The sequence below is a fragment of the Carcharodon carcharias genome, chromosome 2, assembly GCF_017639515.1.
Source record: "Carcharodon carcharias isolate sCarCar2 chromosome 2, sCarCar2.pri, whole genome shotgun sequence".
Lineage (NCBI taxonomy): Eukaryota > Metazoa > Chordata > Chondrichthyes > Lamniformes > Lamnidae > Carcharodon > Carcharodon carcharias.
Window position 1 is genome coordinate 198,497,943 of NC_054468.1, and position 18,369 is coordinate 198,516,311.

General features: G+C 40.5%; 1 long non-coding RNA gene across 1 annotated transcript; it reads left to right on the forward strand.

The window, feature by feature from the left end:
• The first annotated feature begins 2,844 nt into the window (after nt 1–2,844).
• On the forward strand, nt 2,845–5,771 carry LOC121275338. The gene is made up of 2 exons (XR_005942386.1): nt 2,845–3,309; nt 4,536–5,771. It is a non-coding gene; the product is annotated as an uncharacterized LOC121275338 (long non-coding RNA).
• The last annotated feature ends 12,598 nt before the right edge of the window (nt 5,772–18,369 follow it).

Below are 18,369 nucleotides of genomic sequence, written 5' to 3' on the forward strand. Positions count from 1 at the left end.
AGTCTGGTTGTGGCTTTGTACAGTCTGACTGTGGTCTTTACAGTCTGATTGTCGTTCTGTACAGTCTGGTTGTGGTTCTGTACAGTCTGACTGTGGACCTATATAGTCTGTGTTCTTTACAGTCTGATTGTGGTTCTGTACAGTCCGACTGTGGTTCTGTACATTCTGGCTGTGGATCTGTACGGTCTGGCTGTGGTCTTTACAATCTGATTGTGGTCCTGCACAGTCTGCTTGTGGTTTTGTATAGTCTGACTGTGGTTCTGTACAGTCTGATTGTGGTTCTGTACAGTCTGATTACGGTTCTTTAGTTTGATTGTGATTCTGTGTAGTCCGGTAGTGTAACGTTGATCTGAATTATTGAAAATTACAGAATACATTATTTGTAATTAAACCTTTAAGAATTTTGCAATGGAGCATGACCCTATACCGTTAGAATATAGCACTTCATGGGAAGAACAGAAGCTGCATTTGTAAAGACAGTCACAATTCTAAATTTGCTGTATGTTGGGCCTACTCACAGTTGAATTTACACTCCCCTCTGCACTTTCAGTGTAATTTTTTTTTTAATGTTTCATAGGTTTTTATTCAGGATATTTGTCTATTGTCAGAATTTTTGGAGTGGTCAGTTGTTGTTAGGTTAATATGAATGCTTCTAATAGTAAGCAGCCTTGAATGGGTCTGACAGCATCTGTGGAGAGGAACACAGTTAACGTTTCGAGTCCGTATGACTCTTCAACAGAACTAAGTAAAAATAGAAAAGAGGTGAAATATAAGCTGGTTTAAGAGGGGTGGGGGGTGGGGGGGACAAGTAGAGCTGGATAGAGGGCCAGTGATAGGTGGAGATAACCAAAAGATGTCATAGACAAAGGGACAAAGAGGTGTTGAAGGTGGTGATATTATCTAAGGAATGTGCTAATAGGTGACATTAAGGGTAGAAAGCAGGACGAGCAAGGTACAGATAGCCCTACTGGGAGTGGGGTGGGGGGAAGGGATCTATCCAGCTCTATTTGTCCCACCCCCACTTAAACCAGCTTATGTTTCACCTCTTTTCTATTTTTCCTTAGTTCCGTTGAAGTGTCATACGGACTCGAAACTTTAACTGTGCTCCTCTCCACAGATGCTGTCAGACCTGCTGAGTTTTTCCAGGTATTTTTATTTTTGTTTTGGATTTCCAGCATCCGCAGTTTTTTGCTTTTAGCCTTGAATGGGAATCCTGCCTGATATTTTTCCTCCCTAACCAGGGAGCTGTGAGGCCAATCATAGAATCCCTGCAGCAGCTCCTGCTGAAATCAATTAACTCAGCATAGGCCAGTATTCAAACCTGGAAACTTGCTGCTTTATATGTTTCTGTGGCATACTGTTCAGCTTTAGTTCAGCTTTAGCTCACCGTTTACCTCAGTACTTGGACTGATCCTGCTTTTGGGTCAGAGAGCATTAACCTCAGCCAAAACCTTCATTTGCATTTCCATATTAATTTGTATTCTGCACAAAACAGTAAACTCAACAAGTTTTGTAAGAAATAGGAAAGCATGATGATTACAGCTTGGCTGTTTATGCTAATATCTGACCTAGCTTGCCAAGTTTGAGATATTCACAGTTCTGGGCTCAGTTCCATACCTAATTTCCCTTTCTACCACTACCACTGCCATCACCACCACCCCCACACCCTACACAACCCACCCAGCCACCCCCAATTGCAGCACCACTCCCAGCCCCCCACCACATACACAGACATACTTGATATCCCTAACAACCCTGACTAGTGATTATCCTCATCACAGATGTAGCATTGTCAGTTGATTATGATATTTGACATTGAAGTCAGCTGGGTTAAAATTAGCACTGCAGTAATATTGGTTCACAAGGAATGTGATTTATATTTCCACGGGCCAGGGTTACAAATACTCCTGAGGGGATTGAACCGTTTCCTGCAAATCTGCAAAATGAAGTAAGGTCAGATTGCATCTGAATGGTTTTCCACATGCTTGCAGACACAGTCCATCCCTAGGACAAAGGATAGCAGAGCAGCTGAAAGGCATTAATATTCAGCTCAACATGTTTAAAAAAAATCAAATTTGTCACTTACTCTTAAAACATTTGACATAATTTTTATTTTAAATATCCTATATGGCTCCACATGGATATCATTTTATCTTAGCATTTTTTAACCTTGTCATGAAACCTATTTACTTCCCATAATGGTGTTATTAAGTGAGAGAATTCCAGATCTGTTTCTATAATCCTCAAGTACATGTATATGTGAGCATTAAATTGTGATTATTTCTGGGATACCATTCTTTGCTGTTAAGCTAAGGCAGAATGTGAAAAAATGGAGCCTTCCCACACTTTTCAGTTAAGGTCGGGAAAAAGTACTCCTCAATCAAATATGCTGTGGGTTAGAGGTGAAGGTGAATTTGTTGGCATGATGCTACGGAAAGGATTCTCTATATTTAAAACCATCACACCCCGTACCTTCACTTTAACGTTCTCGTTACTGCACTATCTCTCTTAAGCTGCTTTCATATTGCAGCCTGGATTTTGGGAGAAAAATTTAACTGCTCTCTTATCCCATATTTACTAGTAGATAGTGCAGTCTTCCCATGGACTGGTTGTATTGCAGCTCTTCATATTTTGCATATGCTTAGACATGATAGTTTGGTCAGTAAAAATATGCAAAATACTGATGTCTCAATGCTGTACCATGACACAACTATGAGCACAGCAGCTGTTTGGTACAATTGATGTCATGACTTTGCGTCACAACCAATAAATGTATTGTTGATGCTGGAAAACTCCTGATGAGCCTTCCACCTTTCATTTTATACAAAGTTGAGCTCATCCAAAACTCTGCTACTCATACGCTGACTCATGCCAAGTCCCATTTAGCTATCATCCCGAGTTCGCTAATAGGCTCCCAATCCATACTGCCGTGGTTTTAAAATTTTCAATCCTTGTGATAACATCCCTTCATGGACTCATCCCTCCCTATCTCTGTAACCTCCTCCAGCACTACCTCCCTCCAAGAACTCTGCATTCCTCTAATTCTGTCATCTTGTGCATCCTTGATTTTAATCACCCTACTGTGTCTTCAGCTACCTAGTCCTAGTTTTTACCCTATACTTCACCATCTCTCAATTTTCCTTTAAGCTGCTCCTGGCTGGTCTTCATAGCTCCTTGCACAGCTTGGTGTCAAATTTGGTCTGATGACTCTCCTGTGGAGCACTATGGGACAACCTTAAAGGGACTATATAAATGCAAGCTGTTGTTGTTGCTCCTGCTGGCCAAAGGAAGAACAGTGCATAAAACAAGGTATTTCGAGCTCCGATTCAATAAATTCAATAAAATTACCTTCATGCTGCCATCAGCTGCACAAGACTCAATCTACAGGAGCCAATGGCTGAAGGCAGCAACTTGATAAGATGACTGAACTTTGGCCCTAGTTTTATGGTGTGTCGTGAGATTAGTTCAAAATGCAACTTATAAAATATGCTGTGCACATTTATAACAATGGTGACCATCTTGAAAAGGTGTTTAATTGGCAGTGTTTAGGGAGGAAGAAGAGTTGTGTGCCATTTTCATCACAATGACATTGCCTGGAAGTGAAGCAATGTTACATTTTGCTGTGACTTGTGCCACTACCTTTGTAAACAAAACCATATGGCTAATTCTGAAGATAATTCCTCATTTATCTTCTTTTGTTTAAGCCATTTTCAATGTTATAACAGCAGCTGGATTACATCCCATTGGAGCCAATAGAAACATAGATTGACAGTGAGAAATGCCAAATCGTCTGGAGTAAACTGTACCCAAGCTCTGTTACACTTTTATTGAGTGTTCAGAGAAACAGGACACCACAGAGCGAAATCTAGTCAAGGATTTGAAATCATTAGTGTCACACAAAAAAGAAACCATGGCCTTTGGGAAGGAGTCCATGCACTGATGTCTCAACTGAAGCATTGTTCCTTTCTCCTCACTTTCAGTCTGGCTTCTGAATACCGCTGAATTCCAATACATACACTTTTCTCCGATGAAAGTTCCCTTACTCATAAGAGTTTTCAGAGTCTAGTGTGGTCTCATGCATTGGTTTCATTCAAGTTGGCTTCATTTACAGAATGAGTTTTGGTGGGGGAGAGGATGCTTCACCCCCACTGGCAATAAAGTAATGTCTGGTTTTATGTGCTCGAAAAGTCCTTCTCTTTTGAAAAAAAATACCTGATTGAAACATCTATCGATCTTCATAGTTTTTAATCATGCTGCTCTTGTCCCCTTTTCAACAGCGTTCCTCTCAAGTACATAACATCTCCCATTTGCTGGAGATAGACCAATCTCAAGACACTGGGCATTTTATAATGTGGTTCCGACAGCATAAAAATTGCCCCTTAGAAGAATGGTTTTATTTTAGCAACACAGTCCTAGCTGGGATTACTGTGGCAAACTGTCTAATCAAAGTTTCACGCTCTTTTTAAATCTATATATATCAAGAAATAAAATTCACCTATTCACGGTAAATCACAATCCATATTTGTTCCCCTCAGGTTGACCCCAAACTGTTGTAAAGACCAGAGGAAGTGGCCGTGGCCTGGTATTGATATAGAGGAGATGAGCAGGAATGATCGTCTAATCAAAATATCTTGTCTGCGCTTCTGTAACCTATTTTTCGAGACCCAACATCAGTGTTCATCTGCAGCTCTTGGTTGTCATGGTTTGGGCATATGTGCCGGATGTCTACAAAGTCATCTTCCACACAAAATGTTTGATTAACAGCCTGAGGGAAAGAGACATCATGGGAGACTCAAGAGGCTCGACATGTGCTGGATTGATGTGGTGTCCAAAGCATGTGACCATCTGGGAATAATGGTAGACGAGGCCAAGCACCTGATAGCTGGTCAGATGAGTCAGGGAAAAACTGATGTCAGCTTCAAATAGTCTTATCATTTCTCGAGTCTAATGACTTCAAGCTGTAGCAGAGCATCCTCTTGCATTTTTCAGGCTTTACTACTAACAACATCTCTTGTTAACAATGTGATACAGGCTTATAAGATTTGAAATGCACATCTGTTGCAGCCTGAGCTCTGCAGGATTCAAGGCTGGTGTCGAAAGTCGAGAACAGCACTGTAAATGATAAGGACTCAACAATTATTTTTCAAAATGTTGTGATTTGAAAGCTCATAAATCACCATCTTAGTATTTTTGCAATCCTTCCATCAGTGAGAAACAATATTTGCTAAGTAACACAGCAGTTTTCTGTTTGTCATTTCAAACCTTTTGCAAACTGGCAAATAAATTCCTTAGAAATGTTCAAGAGCTTTGAGCAAAGTGGAAATGCAGTGACCAATTTGTTTTTCCATATTAAAAATCCATTTGTCAAACAGCACTTACACTTTTATTGAAGGAGGCAATAATGTTTCGCTTGGCATGTCTTGAAATGCCAATATTTGTGTTAAAGAACATTAAAGTCTTGGACTTACTGGCCATATTTACTTATTAGTAATACACACAAACAAAATGTGTAATGTGAAGACATGTGGTTCTAATTTTTACCATCCCATCATGTGGCAGGCTTAATGTTCCCATTTATTTCCTGTGGGACATTAAACATTGGGTATCATTGGGCACATTCTTAAAGTACCACAATTCCCCAAAGCAACAGGAATTACATTTACAGTATCTGTTTATTAAACAGTGAAATTATGATAAATGCACAAGCAGTTTGCCAAAAAATATCTTGCTTGGATGAGACTTCAAATATTAATAAAACTAAATGCAAATGATAGAAGACTTCTTTGGATTGGCCTCATTTATTAAGGTTTCAAGAGGCATCTTGTGCAGCCTCAAACTGGATCCAAAACAAGGAAATAAACTTTCAAAGGCTCTTTTCAAAGTGAAGAGATAGTTTTGCTTTGGGAGGCATGGCACTCGCACATTAAAATGTCATGAAGTTAAGGATTAAGGGCTATATTTGCCTCGGTGTGGTGGCATCATAGCAGGGCAGGATTTTTATTTGGCATGCCAGCATTGCCGCAGCCTATTTCTATTTAGCTATTAAACATGCAAGGAGGGCTCTGGGCCTGAACCCTGCCATCAAGGTTCAGTAAAGAATACATAAAAGGCACTGTGGAGTGTAATTTCAATTGAGTCCCTTGGTCTCAATGCAAGAATCCCTCTGAAAAATGATTTCTTATACCATTTCTCCAGGGATTCCACAGATATTTTGTCAATGTAACTGTCAGAGATTGGGAGAACCCAGGCAGAGATTCCAGGATCTAATCTTGAGGAGGGGGTTGGGGCTCGGGCCTTGATGGTGAGATTCAGGCCATTTTGAATGGGTGGACTAATAGGGGTACACATACAGGGCTGAATTTTCATCCCAAGGTGGAGCTGGGTTTTGGCTGTGGGCATGCCAGCAATTTCTCGCTACTGACCAGCATACCAGTCTGCCAGCATGTTCCTCCCTCTGGCCTATTTCCAAGAAGGCAGTTTCTGGGGAGGGGGTGATGGGTACCCACCCATTAGCAGCAGGTAACCATCTCGCCAATTGAAGTACCAATATAGGGCACTCCTGGATGTTCCAGAAGGTGGATGCCACACCCTCCTCCCCCCGCAACTGATGCAGCTGGAATGGTCACCTGATGGAAGGCTGGGATGGATGCCAGATTTGCATCCTGCAAAGCAGACCAGCATAGATTCACTGACCTGCGAGGGGCACAGTTGTCAGCCATTCTTTGGAAGTGTTCCTGCTCCTCTATGATGGCCTGCTAGCTGCAGCCACAGAGTTGTAACAACTCCAAGTCTTCAGATGGCACCTCCATGTTGGGACGCCCTCGCAGTTCCCCCGCCTACAATAGCAGCGCCCACCTCTCCTGGTGTGGCTGGCCACCATCCAGAGGTGCCGGACCTCTCATTTGCCCTCCTGATGGCAGAACTTGCCCACCATCCCTTCATTGGACAATAGGATCGCAGAAGGATGCCTCTTAATTGGCCACCTCCTCAAAAATCTCCCCCAGGGTCCCGCCACAATCACTAAGTTCCTGAGCTGGAATAGTGCGCTTGTTCTGTGAGTGAACACCAGAGTTCCCCAGAAAGTATAATTGCCGTTTGGTTGCTTTTGCAAAGGGGCTGTATTTTTTTTTAATTGCCTCAGCTTTAGCACTTCAGACCACAACCCAGATCTTGATATTTAACTGGCCCCATTCCCACTGCTGAAGCAACTATTCTACCTCCTTGGCTTCACTGCAGCCTTTGACATGGTCAACAGCATCATCTTCCTTCAATATTTCTCCCCATTGTCCAGCTCAGTCGGACAGCTTGAGAACTAAACATTTGGAAGACTCAACACGCACAACTCCCAGGGTTAAAAGGCGAATCATAAAAGTTAAAATGCTTTTGCAAGTACAGGAGACAGATGCTGTATTATCAGCCTTTTTTTAATAAGGTAGTATGTATGGAGAACATTGCTGCAGCAACCTAAATCTTTTTATGAATCAGATTTCTGGTTGGATTTTTCAAGCAGAATATGAATGCTCTAGGGCAAATTCCAATATTTTTTTTGGCAGGACTAAAGAGGAAGTTGATCACACTAAGAAAAGATACTATTCTTTAGAGGAAATGCTAAAGGCCTTGGGGACCTTCATATGTTTTTAATATTTCAGCCCACAATAGATGCATTTTTTGCTCTGATTTCATTCTTGGCCTGATTTCTATTTTTGTAATTCCTCTCCTCCATTTTGTGAATTATATAGTTTTCTATTTATGTCCACGCATCATTCCTTGATTCAAAGAATGGGGGACAGGCATTATGCTCTCAGGCTCCTTTTGATGCTGCTCTGACATGACCGCGAGGAGGTGCTTGACGACAGCAGTGAATACTAATTTGTCTTACTCAGTTCTTAAAGAAGGACGTCTGCACAACACCCTTTGATGAAGCCTGGTGGCTGTAGGAACTCATGAGAAACAATCCAGGAATTAGCACTGTACAGTGGACTTCAACTTCATTTTTTTTCTTGACAATTCCCCTCTCTCTCTTTCTCATTGCCTTTTAAAGACAGTAATTTCTCCTCATCTCCGTCTTAACTGGGAGACCCCTTATTTTTAAACTGTGTGTCCTAGTTCTAGTGTCTCCCACAAGGGGAAACAATCTTGCAGCATCAATCCTGTCAAGTCCCCGTAGGATCTTATGTGGTTCAATAAGATCATCACTCATTCTTATGAACTCCAGTGGATACAGGCACAACCTGTCCAACCTTTCCTCATAAGGTAACTGCCCCATCCCTCATCAATTGATTCCTCAGTTGAGTGAACCTTCTCTGAACTGTTTCTAATACAATTATACCCTTTCTTAAGTAAGGAATCCAAAACTGTACATAATACTCCAGATGTGATCTCACCAATGCCCTGTATAACTTTAGCAAAACTGCCCTACTTTTATATTCCATTCCCCTTGTAATAAACAACAAAATCTCATTTGCATTCCTAATCACTTGCTGTACCTGCATACTAATTGTTTGTTATTCATGTACCAGGACACCCAGATCCCTCTGTACTGCAGAGTTCTACAATCTCTCTCTATTTAAGTAATATGCTACTTTTCTATTTTTCTTGCCAAAGTGGACAAGTCCACATATTCCCACATTCTACTCCATCTGCCAAATTTTTGCTCACTCACTTAACCTATCCATATCCCTTTGCAGACTCCTTATGCCCTCTTCAGAACTTACCCTCCTCCCTATCTTTGCGTCACAGGCAAATTTAGCAACCATACATCTGGCTCCTTCATCCAAGTCATTGATATAGATTGTAAATATTTGAGGCCTGAACGCTGATCCCTGTGGCACTCCACTAGTGTCCAGTATATTATGAACTTATTGTCAACATGTATTTTTTTAAACCACAAAAGGCTACAAAAATATGGCCATCTGAGGATCACCTGACTTCTCTTGTGGATTGAAACATTCCCTGATTCAAGAGGGAGCAAAAGGAACTGTGTAGACTAATGTTGATTCAATCCCTTTTCCTGAAACTAATTAAAAATGGTAATTTCAAATTGAATGGGTCATTTAGATACAACGACACTGGGTGTCTCAAAAGTTTAAGGTATGAAATTCGTCACACAGGATGTATATTCAATTTAGTCAGTCAGCTTAGTTGGAAAAAGACTTTGGACTTGTAACATGTCACATGGTCAGACAGCCATGTTTCTCACCTGCGTTTAAAACATAAAAAAGCTGTTCTGCAGAGAGATTCCATTGAAAGCCATCAACCAGCTGCAACACATCCAGGCAGATGAGGTAGTAAACAGCATTACATTGAAAGAGAGAGAAGGACTCTCCAAACCTATTCCAACTTCAGTTTCACCTGAGAACCAAACACAACTGGACATTCAACTTCAAGAGGATTTGCAGGTTACTGCAAATATTCTGCTTTACAAGACCTTCATTTCAATCAAAGCATCAACTCATCTAAGAAACTATAGGTCTGCTATGAAAGAGACTGAGACAATCATAAATTGTAATTGTATTGATTTTTCCTCAACTATATCTAACTGTTGCATGTGTGATAGTGTGGGGAGTCAAATGACTGAGGTGTCATATTTTTAAACCTCTGAGGCAAATGTGCAATAATAAATAACTTTCCTTACTTTCAAATTCACAAAAAGCTTGTGGCTAGAAATTTTAAAATTGGGGTAATTGCCCTGTGATAAGAAAACCCCCTCCCATACAAAACACACCGATCACAGACAGTAAAAAAATACATAAATTCTGTCTGTGACACTAGTTAAAGCTTGCCAGCAAGAAAATGACCCATTTATCCCTACTCTCTCCTTCATGTTAGCTAACCAATTCTCTAGCCATTCTAATATGTTAGCCCCCTGCAGCATGAGCTCTTATTTCATGTAGTAACGTTTTGGTGTGGCACCTTATCAAATACCTTTTGGAAATCTAAGTACATTGCATTTACAGGTTCTCTTTTAATCTTATTACATGTTACTTCCTCATAGAACTCTAATAAATTAGTTAAACATGATTTTCCTTTCACAAATCCATGTTGATTGTGCCTGATTGCTTTAAGGTTTTCAAAGTGCCCTGCTATAAACATCTTAATAATTGATTCTAGCATTTTCACTATGTCAGATGTTAGGCTTGTAGTTTCCTGCTTTCTGTCTCCTTCCTTTCTAGAATAGAGGACTTATATTTGCTATTTTCCAATCTGATGGGACCTTTCCAGAATCTAGGGAATTTTGGAAAATTACAACCAATGCATCTATTATCCCTGAGCCATTTCTTTTAAGATCATAGATAAAGTCTTTCAGGTTCTGGGAACTTGTCAGCCTTTAGTTCTAATCATTTTCTTAGAATCCTTTCCCTGGTAATTATAATTGTTTTAAGCTCCTCCTTCCCTTTCACCTCTTGATTTACAAGTATTTCTGGGATGTTATTTGTGTCTTCTACAGTGAAGACAGACATAAAATATCTGTTCAATGCTTCTGTCTTTCCTTATCCTCACCAATGCTCACTTTTGTTACTCCTTTGCTTTTTAATTAGTTGTAGAAACTCTTACTATCTGTTTTTATATTTGTAGCTAGCTTTCTACTATAATCTATCCTTATTTTTTAGTCATTCTTTACTGGTTTTTAAATTCTATCGAATCTTCTGCCCTACCAGAATCTTTGCAAAAGTGTTTGCTTTTTATTTTAACTTAATATTATCTTTAACTTCCTTAGTTGGCCACGGATGGTGCTCCCGACTCCTAGGGCTGGATTTTATCGTCGGCGAGCAGGGGCGGGGCCCTCTCACCGACACATAAAATGACGCATGGTGACGTCGGGCGGAACTCCTGATGTCACAGCGCCACATTTAAATTTTCAGGAAGGCAGGGGCGCGGCAAAATCAGCTGCGCGCCTGCCGACCTGTCAATGGCCAATTGAGGCCGTTGACAGAGCAATTAAAGTAATTAGTGAACCAGCCCATCCAACCTTAAGGTTGGTGGGCAGGCCAGGAGTTTAGGCGGGAAAAACATGAAACCTCATCCACAGGCGGGATGAGGTTTCATGTGGGGTTTTAAAAATTTTAATGAAGTTTTTTTGGAAATTCTGAACATGTCCCAACTCATGTGACATCGTCACATGAGGGGACATGTAAGGGATTTTGTTTTCTCTATTTTTAATATTTTTGAAAGTAGAGACAATCTCCCTGAGGCAGCACTTAGCCTTAGGGAAATGAATGCGCTCTTTCGTGTGCATGCACAAAAGAGTGCACTCCCAATTTTAGGTGTTCCCCTCCTACCTGCACAGAGAGCGCATAGCGCTTCCCTGCAGATGTCACACTGGGCGGGCCTTAATTGGCCCGTCCACGTAAAATAATGCCGCACCTCCGATCGGGGGCGCCGATCGGAAGCATACCCGCACATGCCCACCCATCAGCTTCCCCCCTGACGGGGGTAAATTCAGCCCCTAATGTCTTTCTCACTGGAAAGTATCTTGGCTGAATGTTATGAAATATCTCCTTAGATGCCATTGCATCTCTACTGACCTACACTTTAACCTAATTTCCCAGTTCATTTTAGTCACCTCTGTCTTCATATTCTTGTAATTGCCTTTATTTAAGTTTCAAACACTAGTCTTGGGCCCATACTTCTCTTTCTCAAAATGAATGCAAAATTCAACCATGTTATGATCACTGCTACCTAGAGGCTCCCTCACTATGGGATTATTATTTAATCCTGTCTTATTGCACATTACCAGATCTTGAAAATCCTGCTGTCTGGTTGGCTTTAGAACCTGCTCTAAAATATTGTCTCAGGAATATAATGAATTCATCTTCCAGGCTATCTTTGTCAATCTGGTTCATCCAATCTGTATGTAGATTAAAATAATTTATGAATATTGAAGTGCCTTTATTAAAAATCCCCAGTACTTTTTTCCTATATACCCCACCCTACAGTGTCATTACTGTTAGGGGACCTATAAACTACTCCCACAAGTGACTTCTTACCTTTGCTATTTCTTATCTCTAGCTAAACTGATTCTACATCTTGATCTTTAGAACTGAGGGCATCTCTCACTACTGTTCTAATGTCATCCTTAATTAAGAAGACTCCCCCAACACCTTTTCTTAGCTCCCCATCCTTCTAAAACATGAAGTACCTTCAGATATTCAGGTCCTAGCTTTGTTCACCATGCAGCCATGTCTCTGTAATGACTATAAGATCATACATTTTTTTCTCTATTAGATCTGACAATTAATTTGTTTTGTTACAAATGCTACGCCCATTCACTTACCAAGCCTTTAGTTCTAACTTTGAACTATTTTCACAATCTCTAGCCTTATATGCTGGGGTACTCATAGGTTTGTTTGCCCTGTCCCTTCCTGCCATGCTCTGATTTTTATTACCCTAATTGGTACCTTGCTCTCTTGCCTTGTCCTTTCCCTTTAATTTAGCACATATTCCCTCACCCTCTCCCCACCCCCACCCCAACCCCCCATTTAGTTTAAAGCCCTCTCTACCACCCTATTTATACCACTTGCCAGGACACTGGTTCCAGCGTTGTTCAGGTGAGGACCATCCCAACAGTACAGCTCCTACTTTCCCCAATTCAGGCACCAGTGCCCCATGAATTGAAACCCATTTCTCCCACACCAATCTTTCAGCCACACATTCAACTCCCTAACCTTATTTACCCTACGCCACTTTTCTCGTGGCTCAGGTAATAACCCAGAGATTATTACGTTTGAGGTTTACTTTTTAGTTTCATCCCTAGCTGCTCATATTCCCTAAGTAGAACCTCTTTCCTAGCCCTATCTATGTAATTGGTACCTACATGGATCAGAACAACTAGATACTCCTCCTCCCATTGCAAGTTCTCCAGCCCCAAGCTGATGTCCCGAACCCTGGCACCAGCTGGCAACATAGCATTATGGACTTCCACTCTTGGCTGCAGAGAACTGTGTCTATCATCTGATCACACTGGTGTCCACAAAGATCCATATTCTGCAGCTGCAACATATCACCTGCCCAGCCATTTTTTTGATCCAAGTCTTCCATTCAGGGTCAGAACCCCTTTAACCAGCCCTGAAAAGGCAAAAAATTGCCCACTTACCTTCTTCACCACCCTACCCACCTACCCCACTTACCACCCTACCTGACCCACCCTTCCCCCTCACCAGCCTACCTCCTTACCCACTTACCTTATCCACCCTATCTCCTTACACACTTACCTTCTCTCTGTAGCTTTTCAAAGAAGCTTTTGGGCATTTAAACTCTACTTACCAGCAGTTATGATGATGCTATACATGAGAGCTGTTGCCACCTACCATTTGTCGCACTCCTTATGCTCATGGAAAATATAAGGAAGAACCTTCAGATTCAAAATAAAAATTCTGATAATATGTCTTTATTGAATCTCCATGTGTACAAAGGATTGTAAAAGCACAATGATGGTGACTCCATTTTTTTTGAAGGATCAATGAATTGACCCAAACAGTCCAATATTCTATGTTGATTATAACTTATCATTGTTATGACTTTAGTGGTACATGGCGAGCTCTGAAGTACTAAGCAGATGAACTATGTCTCATTGCATACACGTAGACCTGCATGCTGCATCCCCTCCAAGTCGCACACTATCCTGACTTGGACGTACATTGCCCTTCCTTTATCCTCACTGGATCCAAAACCTGGATCTGCCTACCTAAAACCATTCCGAGAGTACCTTCACCACATGGGACTGCACACGGGCCACCACCTTCTCAAGGGCAACTAGCATGGGCCATTCATTCCAGCTTTGCCAACGATATGCACAGCCCGAGAATTAATTTTAAAATTAGAAATATTAAATGAAGAAGTTGGATGAAGTAAAATTTCCATTCTTGTAACTGTCTCTTTAAGTAAGCCATGAGTTACAATATAATAATTATTCATCAAAATCACAGGTTATTATAAAAGAATTTATTAATGCTCATAAAAATCATAATTTGTTTAAGATTGAAGACACTCATATTACTGATGATACCATAATCAGTGATATGAACCTTTTCTATAGATTAAGTCACAATGGCTTTCCCAACTGCATTGATCTTTATAAAGCGCAAAATCATACAATATTAAAAGACAGAACAAGGCAATGTGCCCATCATACTAGGCTAGCACTTTAAAAATCTCGGTCACAATTGCTCTTCATTGTGCCCTTTTAAATTTTTATTTTTCAAGGATTTATCAATTTTCTCTTTAAAAGCTATCCTTGGCTTTACTTTCACCACTATTTCTGGTAGGCATTTTATGTCCCACAACCTACTGCAGAAAAAGACTTCTCTTATTCTCACCATTCATTATTTTGGTCCTGTAATTGTGGCAGATTTGGGACTATATTTTCCCTAGAGAGATGGGAATAAAGCCTATTTTGAAATGTACAGTATAATGCAAATATCTAGTTTGAAAAGTTTCCAGTCTAGCTGCTTCAAATTAGTTGTTTTAAGTGATGTGGTAGTCATTGTGAATTGTACATTAGCATTGTACTTAACCACAGAAAATATAGGTTTCAATTCTAGGTTTATAGTCTGGTTATGAAATAATCATTTCACTGTAAATAATAAGCGAGTGGTCAAATTTTCAGGACATGGTCCTCCTTTAGATCAAAGTTGCAAGCCATCTCAGTCAATTCCTATTCGTACCATCAGGCACACAACTGTTAAATCAAGCAGTAACCTTGCAATGTAATCACACATCTCCACTTTTCATGCCTCCAGTTTTCTTCCCAAATGCAGTAGAGCAGATATTTCTCTTTGCTGATTGAGCAAAAGATGGAGGAAAATCAGGATGAGATGTTAACATGTCAGTAACATAGAACATCTAATTTTCCATCCATTTGTTTTAAATAAATGGAAAATTAGGTGAACTCCTTATATACCTGCGAGCCTAGAATTGAAAACCTATATTTTCTGTGGTTAAGTACAATGTTAATGTACAATTCACAATGACTACCACATCACTTAAAACAACTAATTTGAAGCAGCTAGACAGGAAACTTTTCAAACTAGATATGTGCATTATACTGTACATTTCAAAATAGGCTTTATTTCTATTTAACAGAGGAAAGTGATTCCTCCCCCAGCTGATTCACCTCAGTATGCTCCACCCAGGTGATCATTTAGCCTCCAAACACAAAAGCATAAAGAATGCCCAACATGTGCTGGGCACGATTCCACAGTCGTCAGTCACACTCTAATATCTCTATTAAGTTACCATTATTCATGCGTGTGCGCGTGAGTCATGGTGGGGTTGTGGGGGGTGGGGGTGGGTGGGATGTGTGGGAGGATTCTGACATTGCATGAGTCGATAACCTCTTTCAAATCTCATTTTTTTATTTCCATTGATGTCAATGAATATAAAAATTAGGAGAAATATTAAATCAGGCAGCTGATTCAAAACGCACATTTTCCATTATCGCACATTCAAATTTACCCCCAGTGACTATTAACTAGTCAAATATCTGTGAGTGGCATCAAACCCAACCTCATTCAAATTACATTACATGCATTTTCCCATAGCAGCCACTGGAAAACCATCTGGATTGAGAACTATGGATAATTTTTCTCATTAATCAATGATCCTTCTAAACTTCCCTTTGGCATTCTATGGCATTACCATCGCTGAATCAGCCATTATCAACATCCTGGAGTTACCATTGACCAGATACTGAACTGGACCAGTCATATAAATACTGTGGTTATAAGAGCAGGTCAGAAACTGGGAATTCTGAGGTGAGTATCTCACCTCCTGACTCCCCAAAGCCTGTCTATCATCTACAAGGCACAAGTCAGGAGTGTGATGGAATACTCCCCACTTGCCTGGATGAGTGCAGCTCCCGCAACACTCAAGATGCTCGACATGATCCAGGACAAAGCAGCCCGCTTGATTGGCACCACATCCACAAAAATTCACTCCCTCCACCACCGACACATGGTGACAGCAGTGTGTACTATATACAAGGTGCATTGCAGCAACTTGCTAAGTCTCCTTTGACAGCACCTTCCAAACCCATGACCTCTACCACCTAGAAGGACAAGGACAGCAGGTGCATGGGAACACCACCTGCAAGTTCCCCTCCAAGCCACTCACCATCCTGACTCGAAAATATATTGCTGTTCCTTCACCGTCACTCAATCAAAACAGCACTGTGGGTGTACCTATACAACTTGCATTGCAGCAGTTCAAGAAGGTGACTCACCACCTTCTCAATGGCAATTAGGGGTGGTTAACAAATGATGGCCTAGCCAGTGAAGTCCACATCCCATGAAAGAATCTTTTTAAAAAATGTTCATTTGAAGGCACCTTTAAATTTATTTAGTGCGGTCACGCGCACACAATGGGCGGGAATTTCTGCACCCGCCAGCCACTGGGATCGTCCAGTCCCACCGCAAGTCAATGGACTTCTGGCTGGGGCACCGCCTTGCACGTGGTGGGTCCCACCCACGGCAGGGGGTGAAAATCCCGGCCAATATCTTAAAGGGACTAATTTGTGAGCAGGTATGGCAGCATCTGTGGAGAGAGAAACAGAGTTGATGTTTTGAGTTCAATATGACTGTTTAGATTTGAAGCTGTTTGGGATTTTTCGGAAAAAACATCTTCTCTGTTCTGAAAAAGAGTCATATTGGACTCAAAACGTTAACTCTATTTATCTATCTACAGATGCTGCCAGACCTGCTGCGTTTTTCCGGCACTTTGCTTTTATTTCAGATCTCCAGCATCTGCAGTATTTTGCTTTTATATTAACATGTGAGCAGGCTGTGCTGTATCTCCCAGATTGCTGCCCTTCTGCATATGTGCAGCTTACTGAAGATATCACTAATTCAGGGTTGCTGAGGCAGTTACAGTGCTCCCTTTGGAGCTCTGGTTAAGATCTGCTAACTCAGGTCAGACAGGGGATCAAATCTGTAACTGTCTGGTCTGCATGGGCCAAGCCCGCACAAGACAATGCTCCATGAGAATTATCCAGGGTCCTAGACACTTGCCAGTTCAAAGGCAACATTGGCAGGGCTTGTGTTCCTTCCTGTGCAACTAATGCGGGGCAATCATGGTAACACACATAAGCAGAGGGAGGGAGGGAAGGGAAGGAGGAAGGAAGGGAGGAAGGAAGGGAGGAACGAATAAACAAAGGAAGGAAAAACCTGCATTTATGTAGCACTTTTCACAACCAACAGATTTCACAAATTACTTTACAGCCAATGAAATACTTCTGAAGAGTTGTCACTGTTGTAATGGAAGAGAGCAGAGAACAAATCATGAAAAGCAAATTAAATTTCACATTTTCTTAAATGCGCTTGTTTTTTAGTAGTTAATTTAATGTAATAATGATAAAACCTCAGATAATCTTATGACCCTTCACAAAGTGTGTGATCAAAGTAAAGCTGCAGGCAGCAACATCACATCATGAAAAGAAAACCACTTAAAACACATTTTCCATAAACCACCCATGAGTTCCTGTAAGGATTACTCAGGTTTTCTATCCATATTGAAGCATTTACGGGAAAATAATGCCTATTTATGGAATCATTATCAACAGGTTAATGTCATTCTGCCTTCAATTTACTTGCAATAAACAAAATTATTGTTAGCTACATATCAAATATAGAAATTCTGTTCAAAGTTGAGACATTGAAAGGTTGTTTTCAGCAACTAAAACTTGATATTCATTGTAGTCAGCAAATTAATGGAAAATGCACATCTCAAAAGTGATAATTCTGATAATGTTGTTGAAATAAAGTTTATTTTTAATAGCCGTAGTCGCTCTTCATAAAAACAGAAATCAACATTGGATTCTGTACTTCAATTTAAGCTGCAGTGTATATTCATATTGCTGAATTTGCCATTTGGCTGCCAAACCTTTATAAACAATTTGATTTAATTCAACAAAACATTTCTGGACCCTGTAAGCACTTTACCTTGGTCAAATTGAGTAATTTATGACCATTTATATTGTATAAAGTTACTTCAAATTAAATGTAGTTCTTTATCTGTCAGCTTCTAATCTTTAACATTGTATGGGAGATTTCCAGTCGCATGCATCAACGCAAAATTATCAATTAAAAATATTTGCATTTTCATAGTACCTTTCATGGTCACTGGATGTCCAAAGCACTTTACAGCCAATGAAGTACTTTAAGTGTAGTCACTGTTGTAATGTAGGAAATGCAGAAGCCAATCTATGCAATTGGCACAGGCAGCAAAGTGATAATGGCTAGGTAATCTGTTTTTTTAGTGATGTTGATTGAGGGATAAATATTGGCCAGCGCAAGGGGAATAATTCCCCTGCTTTTCTTCAAAATATTGCCATGAGATGTTTTATATATCCACTTGAGGGCCAATATGACCTTGGTT